The 14,305-nt window shown below is 36.2% G+C and overlaps 1 long non-coding RNA gene across 1 annotated transcript in view; it reads right to left on the reverse strand.

Moving 5' to 3' along the window:
• Nucleotides 1-1,218: 1,218 nt before the first annotated feature.
• LOC123480686 (uncharacterized) overlaps nt 1,219-14,305 on the reverse strand; it is a 34,683-nt gene continuing 21,596 nt past the window's right edge. Inside the window, exons 2-4 of the long non-coding RNA XR_006656765.2 lie at nt 12,997-13,122; nt 4,391-4,526; nt 1,219-1,980 (exon numbers count right to left, since the gene is read on the reverse strand). This is a non-coding gene — a long non-coding RNA (uncharacterized lncRNA). The remainder of the gene's footprint in view (nt 1,981-4,390; nt 4,527-12,996; nt 13,123-14,305) is intronic.

A 14,305-nucleotide genomic window follows, 5' to 3' on the forward strand; every position in this document is an offset into this window, starting at 1 on the left:
ATCCTACACTGATGTGGGGTGAAGAAGCCAGCTCTTGATTCTGCAAATCATCATCAGGTTTTGCAGTAAACTAAAGCCATTTTTTTATCTTGCGAGATAGATCAGCAGTGTGAAGTAACTTTCAAAAAGTCTGCTTTGGGAATGAGGAAATTACGCTTTGGGGAAAAACGGTAGACGAAGCATGGAAGAGGTTGGAGTGGGCGGGTGACGGGGAGGTGAAGGGAGGTATGGGAGGAAGTCTGGAAACCGTATGCATGACTGTAGGCTGAATATCGTATTGTCCCAGCCTACGCTGATACACAGACAGGGTGTGGCAAAAATAACGCCCCTATTTTATTACAAAATCTTGTATTAAAAATCATAGGCATGTCATTCTGTAACATAACAATATCACACTCAAGCACAACATACAGCATTATAGGTGACATGTTCAAGTTGCTGTACATCTGGTGTGAGGCACCCTCCCAACCACATTCAAGCAAGCCTTGCTTCTGCTGGACTCTGTGTATATCGATTTGCTCTTATATACACTCACGTTTATTTGCCATTATCAGTTTGGTTAAACTGTTAGTACTAGAATTACAGTTGCTATCAGTTGAATATCTATATATTTTTTTAAGAAAAGTTTTAGCACCATTTAATTAATTAAACAAGGAGACCACTAGCCTGAGTTAGCTCTAATGCCTGGCAGCCTATTCAGTAAACCCAATACTAAGGCTGTAAATGCCTCCAGGATACAATTTGAAACCTAAGGACAACCAATAACAAACAGCCAACTAGGCTATAAACTACATGGTCAATTCATCATTTTCTTACTTTGCTTCCATCTTTTCTTTATAAAAGTCTCGCTCTCAAACCCCTATCAGTAGAGTACTCCTAACAGTTTCTAGTTTGGTGGTGCCTGATTTGAATTGGTTTTTGCTCAAATGCACTCTTTGTTTAATGCCTCAGTTTATCAATTAAAACTACTCTGTGAATCTAATGCTGATAGGAGGAACTGAGACGTTGCAGAGCTGGAGGAGGAAGTTGTCCATGCAAATCTACAAACAAAATATATTCAGATAAAGTGATCGTCCTTGGCACATATTAGGAAGATTGCTCATCGGAGTCCCCAAAGCAATGTTATATATGCTTAGTTTTGAAAAGGATAATCATTTACACATTCAATATGTTCACAAGGACAAAAAATGTAAACAAAATGCAAAATGTGTTCATACAGAAAGGGAGATCATATAAAATATCAATAACAATTACGTTTGATCATGAAACTATTTAGTCTTTTTCAATTTCCTTTTTGAAATTCCAATAAGTTATATAAAAAATACAAATTATTCTTACAATTGAAAAGAGAAAAAATTATTTAGGTAAAACAAAACACTGTGTGTACCAAAAATTGAGTCTACTTTTTAATCTTTTGATTCTTTACTTTTAGCTTCCCTTAGGTTACTATAGGATTTGCATTAATACAGACTAAGTTTCTTAGAACTGAAAAATGTTCAAATATTTATTTATTTAATGGTATTTATTAAGTAACATATATTTATAGTTACTGTTTTAAAGTACTTGGGATAAACTAAAGCATGAGACAGTTATGGTTCATTTACTTACAGAATTAAAGTCTAAAAAGATTATGGAAATTATAATTACAATAAATAGTACAATCAGAAAAGTAAAATATAAGACTATAGGAAAATAAGGAGTTGTAAGAAATATGTAAGAAATGACAAATATTTGAGATCCTTAATGTATAAAAAGCTCATAAAAATTGATAGCAAAAGCACAAAAATGTCCATCTTAAAAAAAAGCCAGTCAGGAATAGACAAAATTATGAGTAATGAACCTGGAAAAAGAGTCCAATGTTCAATTTCATTTTACATAAATACAGTGAAGAACAGCTCTCTCAATATCTCTCATTCTTGCTCAGTTGGCCAAGATAAGATCAATAAGGTAGCTTCAGTCTGGCTCCCTCTCACAAGCTTTCTGGAAAGCAATTTAACATTTAAAAAATTACATTACAAAGTTTGTTACAATATAAATAGATAATTTTTCTCATAAGTACCTAAGTACAAATTAGTCAGAAATTCAAACCGACATTTCCAACAAAGGCGTATAATACAGACTTAACGTGACTATTATAATTAGTGTGCTCTTTGCCTGCAGTTTCCTGTCCTGATCTTCTCCGCATTCCTGAGACATTCATCTCTGGGGAGGAGGAAAAAAGAGACAAAGAAGGTTGAAGGACATTGAAGCAGAGTCTATGATTTAACCTCTGGCACCCAAAGCAAGTTTTTTGAGAGTGTGTCAGACAAGTCCTTGAATACCAGACTTTGTGAAGAAAAACACATTTTTTTCTGAATTCCTAGGGGCGTAGCAAAAGGCAGGCTTCAGGGCCATAAACCATGGAGATTTTTTCCACTTGAGAAAACCTTTCTTCTGCCCTGAATAAGCCAGGAGGCAGCCGCAGGTACAGAAGAACCTTCAGAAGTGACGATATTGTTAACATCCTGTTGCCCCCATGTGGCCATCAAAGGACCTACAACCTAACAGGTAGCAGCTCTTCATCCCAAAATGACAGTGACACCTTGTCCTGCTTTAGTTGCTGGGAATCCAGACCCAGACCCATTTAGCCATTACGCTACAGAAACCAGGGAGACCCAGAGGACACCACATGCATCTGAAGAACTCTTTTCCACTTCCATGAAGAATCAGTAAGTGAAATCCCCTTGAAATCAACACAGAGTAAGATTTGATTTTTTTTTTTCAGAGAGCAGGCGCCACATTTAACAATCTTTTGTATTACTATTTTTGGCCATTTCCACCATCGGTTGTGGTCTTATTCCTGATTACAGTGGAATTGAGTAAAGTTATTTAGGTCTTTTATGGATTACCTCTTTACCCAGAGAATTATCTTTTTAAGGCTATAGTTGATAGGTTTTCTTTCTCTCTGTTTTAAAACAGTTCTTACAAATGAATACATTTTGTTTTATAATAAAATTTAGACATGCTCACTACATCCTTTATGTACTTGTTGACTTTGAAGCATGAATTATTAAAAATGTATTTAGGATGCAATTTTTCCCTTTGACAGTAAGACATGATGCAAGTATTTTACACTGTCCTTTCTGAGTAAGGTATTAGTAACACTTAACTTTGAGTTTCCACATCAGGATTTCAGTGTTCCATGCTACACGACTCTTCAGTGACAAAGGTTTCTGATGCTGCTAAATAATAGTACTCACTTCTACTTGATTGCATAGTTACATGTCACAATAGAATAATTGATTTCATAGTCATAAGTCACAATAAAATATTACTGAACACATGTTTTCATATATATTATACCATAATGAATACTTGAGCTTAATAAAATACACCTAAAATTGCAACATCATAATGAGTTGAAATTCATGAAGTAATGATAGTAACTTCTCATATGCCAACACTAATACAAACAACTTTTCTTACACTACTGAGAACTATACTTATTCTTGTGTGCAAGCTGTCTGTTTTAATGAAAATTTTCATTATCAGTTAATGTATTGGTTGTTATACAATATTTGTATACAAAGAAACATTGGAAAAATATGAGACCTAATCAAATGAATGCCAGAGTCACTAGAGATAAAATTTCATCTATCCAAAAGGAGAATTAAAAATGTGTCCTTGAAAGATGAATTCTCCCCATTTTAAAACAATGTGGACAGTAGAGTCTGTTCTACCACAGATTAATATCTGGTGATTACATAGCCCTTAGCCTTCTGACTTGAGGGATGGACCTCATCTCTTCAAACACAGGCTTTGATTAAAGGCAAGATTAATGAAAACCATTTTCATGGTTCTTTCCTGCCCATTCCTGAACTGACATACACATTTAAATTCCATTTATTTCTCTCTCTTAAGTGCCCATACCTCCTACCCTGGCAACATATTGCTGCTGTTCTTTCCGTCTCTGCGGTAACTCAGACCCGGTGAAAAGGGTGCAGGGAAGCATTGTTTCAAAACTAATTAGAAAAAGATAAAGAACAAAAAAGTTTCATGGAAGAATAAGCCAGAAGGAACTTGGATAAGAGAGAGGACTCAGGGGAGTCCTAAGTGGAACAGCTGGGAAGGTCTGGAAACAGCTTGCTAAGCTGTAGCATACAAAAAAGTTCTGGAAGAGCCCAGAGATGTTAGATCAGTATTCATGGGTTTGCAGTCCAGCTCTGTCACTTAGCTGTGCGCCACCTCCACAGGACTCCACAGGACTCCACAGGACTCCAGAAAAGCATAGAAGTTGAGCTCACTGACAACCCTGCTACATTTCTCAGAGCTTCAGGAGATCTCGGGATCAGCCAGATATTCACAGGGCCTCTAAGGTGGGTGAGAAGAAGGTGGAAGTAAAGGAACTAACCGAGAGAACTGCCCAGACCTGCAATGGCCGCAGCTTGGACAGAAATCCGAGAACGCAATGGGGACACCGCAAGACGGGTTTTTCATAAAGGTATTATTGAAGGTTAAGGTTCAGGGCTCCGAACTTGTGTGAGTTCCTGCAAAGATAAGGAATGTGTTGAAATGACCTTACTATTTTCCAATATTCTATTTAATTGAAGGAAAGTTATAAACAACATAATGTGCATACTTAAAGTATAAGTTTAATGAATTTTGATAAATGTATACCTTCATGTAACCCCTGATCATATCAAGATACAGAACATTTCTATCACCCCAGAAAATTCTCTGTGCCCCTGTCCATTACATCCCACACTCAAGAGGCAAACACCCTTACTATTTGCTTTATTTTTTTTCTAGATTGTTTTGTCTGTTCTAAGTGTATGTATTTCCATATAAATTTCAGAATTACCTTGTTAATGTCTTCAAGTAGACTTATAACTTGGCAGGAATTATACTCTAAATTCTGTCTCCTTAGTACTTAGTATAAGTTAGTATCTCTACTCAGTTCTCTCAGCCTTCAAGCTGTTGCAGGTCTGCCTCAATGTATGCATAGGTCAAGAGTAAGTCAAGGTTCTAGGAGGGAGATTATTTACAAGCTTGAGCCCCAATTTACGACCTCCTCTTTAATGTTGTTTCCTTTCTCTCCCAGGCCTTTTTTATTGAGGTATAATTGGTATAATGTTACATTAGTTTCAGATATACGATACAATGATTCAATATTTGTATATATTTTGAAAGGATCACAGTAAGTCTAGTTAATATCTGTTCCCTTACATAAGGGTTTTTTCTTCTGTTGAGAACTTTTAAGGTTTTACTAAGCAAGTTTCAAACATGCAAATTTATTTACTATAGTCACCATAGTGTGCATTACATCTCCAAGACTTATTTATTTTATAACTGGAAGTTTGTAGCCCTTGACCCCCTTCACCAACGTCCCTCACTTCCTGTACGGCTTGTTTCTGGTAAGCAGCGACCTATCCTTTAGTCCTTTTTGCAACCCACAGACAAGTCAGATCGCCTAGTATTTGTCTTCCTCTGTCGGACTTTCTATGGACACTTAGGTTATTTGCACATTTTGGATGTTGTAAATGAAGCTGCAGTGAACATAAGCATGCATAACCTTTTCAGGTTAGTGCTTTAATTTCCTTTAATAAATACCCAGAAGTAGAATTGTTAGATTGCACGGTAGTTCTATTTTTAATTTTGTGAGGGACATCCATGCTGTTTTCTAAAGTGGCTGCACCAGTTTACCTTCCCACCCACAGTGCACACAGGTTCCTTTTTCTCCATGCCATCACTACCCCTATTTTTTGTCCTTGATGTTCACCATTCTAACAGGTCTGAGGCAGTGTCTCATTGTGGTTTTGATTTCACTGGCCTGACGACTAGAGACATTGAGCACCTTTTGATGTACCTGTTGGCCACCTGTATGTCTTCTTTGAAAAAATGTCTATTCAGATATTCTACCGATTTAGAAATCAGATTGTTTGTTTTTTGCTATTGAGTTGTATGAGTTCTGTATATATTTGATCCCTTACCAGATATATGATGTGCAAATATTTTCTCATTTGGTAAGTTGCCTTTTTATTTTGCTGGCATTTTCCTTTGCTGTGAGGAAGTTTTTCAATTTGATATAGTCCCACTTGTTTATTTTTATTTTGGTTTCTTTACTTTTGATGTCAGATTCAAGAAATCATCAACACCCATATTAAGGAGATTGCCACCTGTTTTTCCATAAGTTTTATGGTTTCAAGTCTTGCATTCAAGTCTAATCTATTTTGAGTTAATTTTTGTGTATAGTGTAAGATAGTGGTCCAGTTTTATTCCTTTGCATGTGGCTATCCGGTTTTTCCAACACAATTTATGACGAGACTGGTCATTCCCTAGTGTATATTTTTGATTCCTTTGTTGTTAGCTAATTGACCATATATCCATGGATTTATTTCTGGGCTTTCTGTCCTATTCCATTGATCTATGGTATCTGGTTTTATGCTGATACTATATTGTATTGATTACTATCAGTTTGTAATATCATTGACATTAGGGAGCGTGATACCTTTCAAGAAAGGGCAAAGCTTTGGGGGGTAGTTTGCAGGTATTGAACACTCATTTATGACTTTCTCTTTTCTTTTTCACTATCTGGCTTCTTTTGATCTTGAACTCTGAACTCACAGGTCTTTACTGTTTACTTGCTATTTTACAGGTACTGGTTAGTGGAAAAAATATGGATAGATCTGGATTTCTCTCAGTCTCTTTCCCTTCTTTCAAGGACTATATACCTCCTGGTCCTTGTTTTGATCACCCCACAGTATCTTCACAGTTACTTTTTAAATATAGTTTGTCTAGCTAGGATGCATAATGGTCTTTGAATGATGCTGCAATTTGTATGTGATACTCTGACATTCTTCAGAAGCTGGACCTGCCGTCTAGTTTCCTATTCACCGAATGAACAGATTTTCACTGCAATCCGTTAAGAATGTCGCCCCTTTGCACACCGACTTGTACTCCACCACCCTTGCCCTCGTGTAGGGCAGCATTAGGGTGGTGGCTGACATCTCAGGGGTCTGGCAAAGGGAATGTGGAGTTGGCAATACCTATGGTTGGAATTTACTGTGGTAGATTTAGATGATTTTTAAATATATTATATTATTACTAGCATCCTGTGAACGTATGGCTCCCAGGAATATTCTTACTGCCCACTGGACTTTCCTCCGATGATATAGTAATTTCAGTGTGTAGTGCTAGAGGTTCTCTGGCTCAATAGATATGTAGGGAGTGGATGAGAACAAGATTTGGAACGTTTAAAACCAAAAGATATTTTCCCTTTAACACACTTTATTTTTAGAACAGCTTTTGATTTACAGGAAAAATTATGAATACATTACATAGGGTTTCTATATACCCCACCCTCAATTTCTCTCATTATTAACATCATATATTAGTATGGTATATATATCACAATTAATGAGCAAATACTGACACATTACAATTAATCAAAACACTTACTTTATTCTTAACCACTACTGGGCTTTGCTACTTTGTATTACTTCTCTAAGTGTGGAGGGGAACTTCATTAAATGTTAACTGATTAGTAAACCTCTGTCTTTCCATTTGGTTTTTGGCACTATAGGGATTCTTCTGGTCCCAGGTATAATGCATCCCCTTTATAAATCTTTAGGGATCCCTTCCATAAGAACCCCTAGAATATATATATATATAAAGGAATTTATATATATATATCCCTTTAGGCCCCATCAGGAATGGCAGCCTCAGCCTACCTGGGAGCACAGTCTCTCTGAGTCTTTTTCACACAAATAGTATTGGTTCTGCACATAGCAGAGTGACAGAATCATAAAATGTTGCACTGAAAGGGAACTCTTATGTAATTTTACAAACTCCAAGTAAGGAACATAAGGACAACATACTGAAATGAGACGCTCATAGTCATGCTTTTAGTTAGGAAAGCCAGCATGAAACAACACCCCCTTCTGACTTCCAATCTGTGTGCTTTCCACCATCTACTGTGGTCAGATGAGTCTCACACTTCCAATTCTATGCTAGAGTTTCCTGTCCCTGAACTGTGTGAAAAGGCAATTTCACTAGTCTTCTTCTGGAGCACTAGAGACATCCACAAACAAAAATGGGCACTTGATAGATTTTTTTTAATCTTCACCCAAGGACAGTTTTGGGTTTTTTTTTTCCATTGCTTTTAGAGAGAAGAAGGTTGGGGGGAACACTGACATGAGAGAAACATTGATTGGTTGCCTTCTCATACGTGCCCTAACCAGGAATCAAACCCATACAACCTGGGTATGTGCCCTAACCAGGAATCAAACTGTTGAACTTTTGGTCCATGGGACGATACTCCAACCAACTGAGCCACTCCAGTCAGGGCTAGATTTGTTTTTAATCTAAGGACAGTGATTATAAAAGTCCAAATGTAATTGACAGACTTTAAATTCCTAACTTTTAACCAGACTCAAACTGCTCACCAGGACCAAGAACATTTCCTGGGACCAGTAAAGCAATTATAGAAACAAATACTTTCTATTCAGTAAAATGAAAATAGGCCCAGGTAGAAGACCTATTTATATCTATTTCCCCTGAGGCTTTAAAAAAAAACATCCTGGAATGGGTTTCAAGGAGAAATACAGTTTGAGGATGGGATGACTCAATTATCTAAATGCATTAATTATGTATGGAACAGATTGTATTTTATATGTTTTCTTTTTCTTTCCACTTTCCCTTGTGACTAGGAGAATTGTTTGTAGGTACATATGTTTTCCAGGGTCCTAAGGTAAATACTCTAAATGTGCAACACTTAGAAATACAGTTTGATTCACTGTGTCTTCTATCGCTCCTCCAGGTCTGGTTATTTTGTAATGGGTAATACAATTTTAGTATCAGGGAGATGCTTTGCTAAAAGTGTCCATAGGCTTTTCACCTACTTTGAAAGCATTATACTCTTATGGCCTCATTAGCAGGTAATTAGACTTCAGTTTAGGCTAGAGGAGGTTTAAAAGCTGATAGTCTCCCTCTGCAAGACAGCAGCCAATACCATTTGTGAAAACCAAGTGCGTTCTTTGTCCTGTTGGTAAATAATATTGTTTGCACTATCACTTTTTAATCAAGTTATCTTTTTCTATATATGTAATATATGTGCATAAAGTAAGGTAGAACAATAATGCTACTGTATGGTTATTTTGGAAATATATAATCTATGCTAAAAAAAGGAATAAAAGTAGTTCTGAAAGTCAGAAAATGTGAAGAACCCCCTAGGGCTCATTTCAAACATGATTGTCAAGCAGAGGAAGTAGGTATGTGTGGATGCCCAGCTTCCTTCTTCTCCGCTCCTCATGCAGTGAACCAGCGGTCTTATGTCTTCATTCCTCTCTACCCACATTGAAACCTCCTCTCCAAATTTTGATTGATTGTAATGATAGAGCCAACTACTACTTCTAGACTAACTACTGTAGGACATTTTTATTTTAAAGGAGGAATAAACACCTTTAAATCAAAAGGATTAAGGTCCAATAGTTGAAGTTCAGCAGCCCAATTTCAGGAACTTGGGACATTTTTTGAGTATCTCTGCCACTCTGCTGTGTATAGCTACTTTAAGTTACAGCCTTCACTCACAAGGCCCCTGGCACGGTAGTCTCCACCCCTTTCCATGGGACCCTATGCTATAGCCACTTTCTTTCAGGACTACCATGTTCTGTACAAAGACTGATAAGGTTGGAAATTCAATATATTTATTCAACTTTTAACATACTGTCAATTAACATCCTGTAAAAATAAAACAGTGTCAATGTATTTTTGACCCCTGATCAGTTGTTGTCACCTTGGTAACATCAATTTTCAGAAGCTGTCAGCTACATTTCCCAGAATTCCTTTCCTGTACTGCTTGCAGCTATTTGCTATGGCAAGGAACCAATGAGAGATTTGCAAGGTGGACATAAAGCAGAAGCCAGGCTTCCCAGAGTGCCCAGAAGGTCACTAAGGGGGCAGGTGACCAGAACACTTCTCACCATGCGGCTTGCAGCCTTCCCCAAGATGTGGGCTTGCTTCCCCCACCCCAGGACTTCATGCTATTGTTGCAGTATCTGATTCCTGGTTGCCACCTTCCTAATCTTCAGAACTTGAACTCCTCCACGTTGGTGGAAACCCTAATTCCTACACGAAACTCTTTATTCCTATCATAGTTGTAGTAATGTGCTCCCAGCAAAACCCAGCCTGATACAGCTTTCAGAGAAAAATTTTAACATTTTTTTCTGTACAGAAAACTCCTTCCATATTTATAGGGGGTAATGAAGAAGGAAACATATTCTGTCAAAAACATAAGTAATTTTCCTGACGTATAAGTTTTCCACACCAGTTTGATTTATAATAAGGGGCAAAATTTAAAATGCTCTTATTTAGGTGTTTAATTTTCTTTTTCATAAACCTATAAAACTGAAGGAGCTTAGATATATTTAAAGATATAGCCAATAATATGTTTTTTTTAATTTCATACATGGCATTGGAATTGTTTTAGATTTCAATATATAGATTTTTATTGGTTCTATAAAAACCTGACATAATAATGTTCACATTTATTTCCATAATTTCTAGATGTTTTCTATTTCTATAGAAAATACAGAAATAGGATATATTTATATTTAGCTAATCCTTAGATATTTTCTAATATAGTTCTATGTAATATATGTAAATAATATTGAATATATTGATATCTTCTAATTCTTATTAAGCCAAAGCCAACAAAACCATCATTACCTCACTAAATGCTCTCAAACAAGGATTCTAATTTTAAACAGGATCAGTCTTTTCATTGTGCTCGAAGTCAATGGTATATGAAGAAACTGTCAAATTGGTGGCTAATACTAATCTCATTGGTCAGGATGAAGACAAGCGTGACCAACAGAAAGCTAAGCAAACTTACTTTCTTTATCAAATGCTAATTTCAAAGTTTTTTCACTTTTCTACTTTTCAAATGTTACCATCTCTCACAGTGCATGTGACAATAAAACCAGTTAAGAATGGCAGTTTTTGAGACTTGTGCTTTTATCACAGAAAGCTGTACCATTTTCAAAGGCCATTTCATAGTACATTTATATGAAACAAACCACCTATCAAATATTTCCTTCATGTGGCAATAATGTATTAAGCTAATGCTTCAAAAAGAAAGTCAGTGTTGTATTCAACTTCACCTTCTTTTGTTTCCATAATGAACCATAATGCATTGTTAAATAAGTAAATCCCATGTTCTAGTAGGATACCACACTATCAAAGTTCAGTACATAAAATTCAGTGTCAAAGACTAAGGGTTCAGACATGAAACAACTCTTTGTGTTCCTTATTCAAAGCATCTTTATACAACAGTGGTTTACCCGTTAGATGGTTTGCTAAAAGTGAATGTGTTATCTTAAAATAAATCAATGTGTCCTTTAATATGTACATTAAAAAACTTCTATGATAAAGAATAAATTTTAACTTTATCAAAACAATTTTACTTTTAAAATACTTAGTGGTCAAATTTTAAAAGTTCGATGAATTAAGTTCTTAACTCAATAAAGTTCTTAATTTCTTAATTCAAGAAATCGAATTACTCTTGCTATCTACTGTGTGATCAGTTACTCTTGCTATCTACTCTGACTTTTATACTTGCATAGCCCAAGCAGTGTTGGGTAAAAACTGGAGTGTCAATGCATTTATTTCACTGACTCTGGGTAGAAGAGGGTCTCCCTATTTCCAAAATCATGACAAGAGTTGGTATTCCTTCTGTATTTCCACCTCCCTTTCCATCAGAGGACCCTCTGATACTTGATCTTCTCCAACCACCTCCCCATCCAGTCCATCAATAAGTCCAGTTATCTTACTCCACAACACATCACAAATCATTCCAGTTCCCCATTACAAAAATATGCCTGTGTTTGAGTCGCCTTCATCTCCTTCCTGGACAAAAAAAATCCTGTAACAAGGAGAGGGAGACTTACTTACCTCATCTAGGACTCGTGGGGATCAACGCTAAGTTTCTAAATCAAGGAAGTCTGGAAGATGGAAATAGTTTAAGACAAGTGTGCACCATGTGTCATTGTTTCTCTTATTATGCATTCCTTTTCTTTTGTGGTTGCACGTTTAACTTATTCTGGACTTCCTGAGTTGAGGGAAGAACCTGCCTATGGCTTGGAGAGTACACTTTGCACAGGAAGAACCAGCAAGTTATTTTGGAGGCCTGTGAGGTTCTGCAACAGCTGTGGCAGCTCTGCAGGAGATCAGCGATTATTTGAACAGTTTTGTGAAGCAGGCAAGCACTGTTCATTAACATGTTTAAATCTTTCGGAAGGGAAACCAGTAGAAGAACAGACTTTAGTCTTCCTATTGTTTGCAACTCTTGGTGTGGAAACTCTGAGACAGCTTGGAAATGAAAGTGTTTATTTCGGTAGTTAGAGGGCTACTGAATTTGAGCAGAGATTTATCATGCAATATTCTGAATTAAGCATCACTGCTGTGAGCAATCTGGGAATATTTACAAGTTTACAGTTATTGATAGAAATAGGACACAACGAGAAATATTTATTTAAATGGCAGCCTAAAAAAATTAGAGTGTTCTATCAGTGCATCTTTAATCTCCACTACAAGCCTGTTTCTTCTACAGTTATGTCCCAGATGAAATGCCACCAGACTCATTTTGCAGCCCTGGTGATTAAGCTAAGACATAACTCAGTAAGCCACCTGGATTGACTTCTTCCATACCATTTGAGATGAATAGCTTCAATTGGTCTCTTAGAGACCTATCAGCTAAATGAACTGCCTTAGCATTCCTGCCATGGGGCAACAGAGTCTAAAGTTTAAACACAATTACAGGTTATGTTTCAGATATGTATAAAATCCTAAAGAACTGAATAATTTTGCTTTTAGATAGTTGAGAAATTTGATTTGATTTTCTTATTTTGGTCTGTAATTTGCAGTTAAATTCACTCCAGAAAAGTATTGCTCATTTAAAAAAACCTGCTAGCATTCAACTGAAACATTCAATTAAAGAGGAAAATAATAAACTATACTTACCTCAGCTATAGATTTTTCAACCTAGGATGATGAATCACAGTTTTAAAGGTTGTAAAGTTAAATTTCAGCTGGTGATTATGTGCTTCTCTTCGGACAATTATGCCAATGACTTTCTGCTTTATATCCCTGAAATAGGAATGTCCTCTTTAACTTGACAAAACAGAATACATTTCTATCTTCTATAAATATGTTTTTAAGGATACACAAAAGTAATAGGATTTGCTTTTAAGTAAGCCATTTTATTAGATAACAAAGGTGCAATAAATTATTTCATTTGATAAATATGTAGTGGTTTTCTTTCCTATGAACTCAAAATATTTTAAAACACCAGGCCAGAACTTTCAATATTTAAAATTTATTTTTAAAATATCTATACTTAGATTATCTTTAAAGTTCAAACATATAGATTATTTTTAGTAGGACAAGATGTCATAAATTACCCAGTGAAGATTTTATGTTCTTATAATAATATTACTTCGATCTTGTGAAAAGCCTGAGCTCACTTATAATAAAAGAAGAAAATCAGGCTGTATATGTATATATCACAACTCTTATAAACTCTATAAAAGGTGCTACTTCATTTTAAGTAAAGGGGATAAAAGAGACAGACAAGTTTAGGGGAAAAAATCCCTCAATACCCTCATGTATTCTAAGTTAAACAATCTGATTTTATTGGAAAACAATAAAAGACAGGAAGAAAGAAAGAAAGAAAGAAAAAGAGAGAGAGAAAGAGAGAAAGAAAAAGAAAGGAAGGAAGGAAGGATGGGAGGGAGGGAGGAAGGGAGAGAGAAAGGAAGAAAACCAGATGAAGAAGAGCAAAGCTTCTCAAAGCCCTTTTTAGAGATTATTGTCTAGTAAAAAAAAAAATCATTGCCAGGACAACTGCAGGAAAATCAGGCACAAACATGGGGCTATAGTTATAATATGCTCTACTACTTACTAAAGCAGAAGGCATCACAGTGGCCCGAGTGTACAAAGAATGAGAAGGCAAAGTGCCTACACAGTAGTTGATAACGTGAAATGTCAACTCTTAACCCCATTTAAACAACCATGCATGATTTCTCCTGAAATTACTACCCCAGGCTTGATGGTTTCTTCATTAGATTTCTTATTGCCACCTCTACATGGTGTTAAACCAGGGGTGAAGAATGGTTGCCCGGCAGCATCATAAAGCGGAACCCCTTGCTAACAGTCTCTCCTTAACCACAGAGCGAGAACACTGATTAGCTGTGCAGTGTTACTGCGAGGGAACTCAACTGGCAAACAATTTTGCTTCTATTGTCTCAGGTGATTAGAAGAAGTAAAGAGC

The sequence above is a fragment of the Desmodus rotundus genome, chromosome 13 (assembly GCF_022682495.2).
Source record: "Desmodus rotundus isolate HL8 chromosome 13, HLdesRot8A.1, whole genome shotgun sequence".
NCBI classification, from domain to species: domain Eukaryota; kingdom Metazoa; phylum Chordata; class Mammalia; order Chiroptera; family Phyllostomidae; genus Desmodus; species Desmodus rotundus.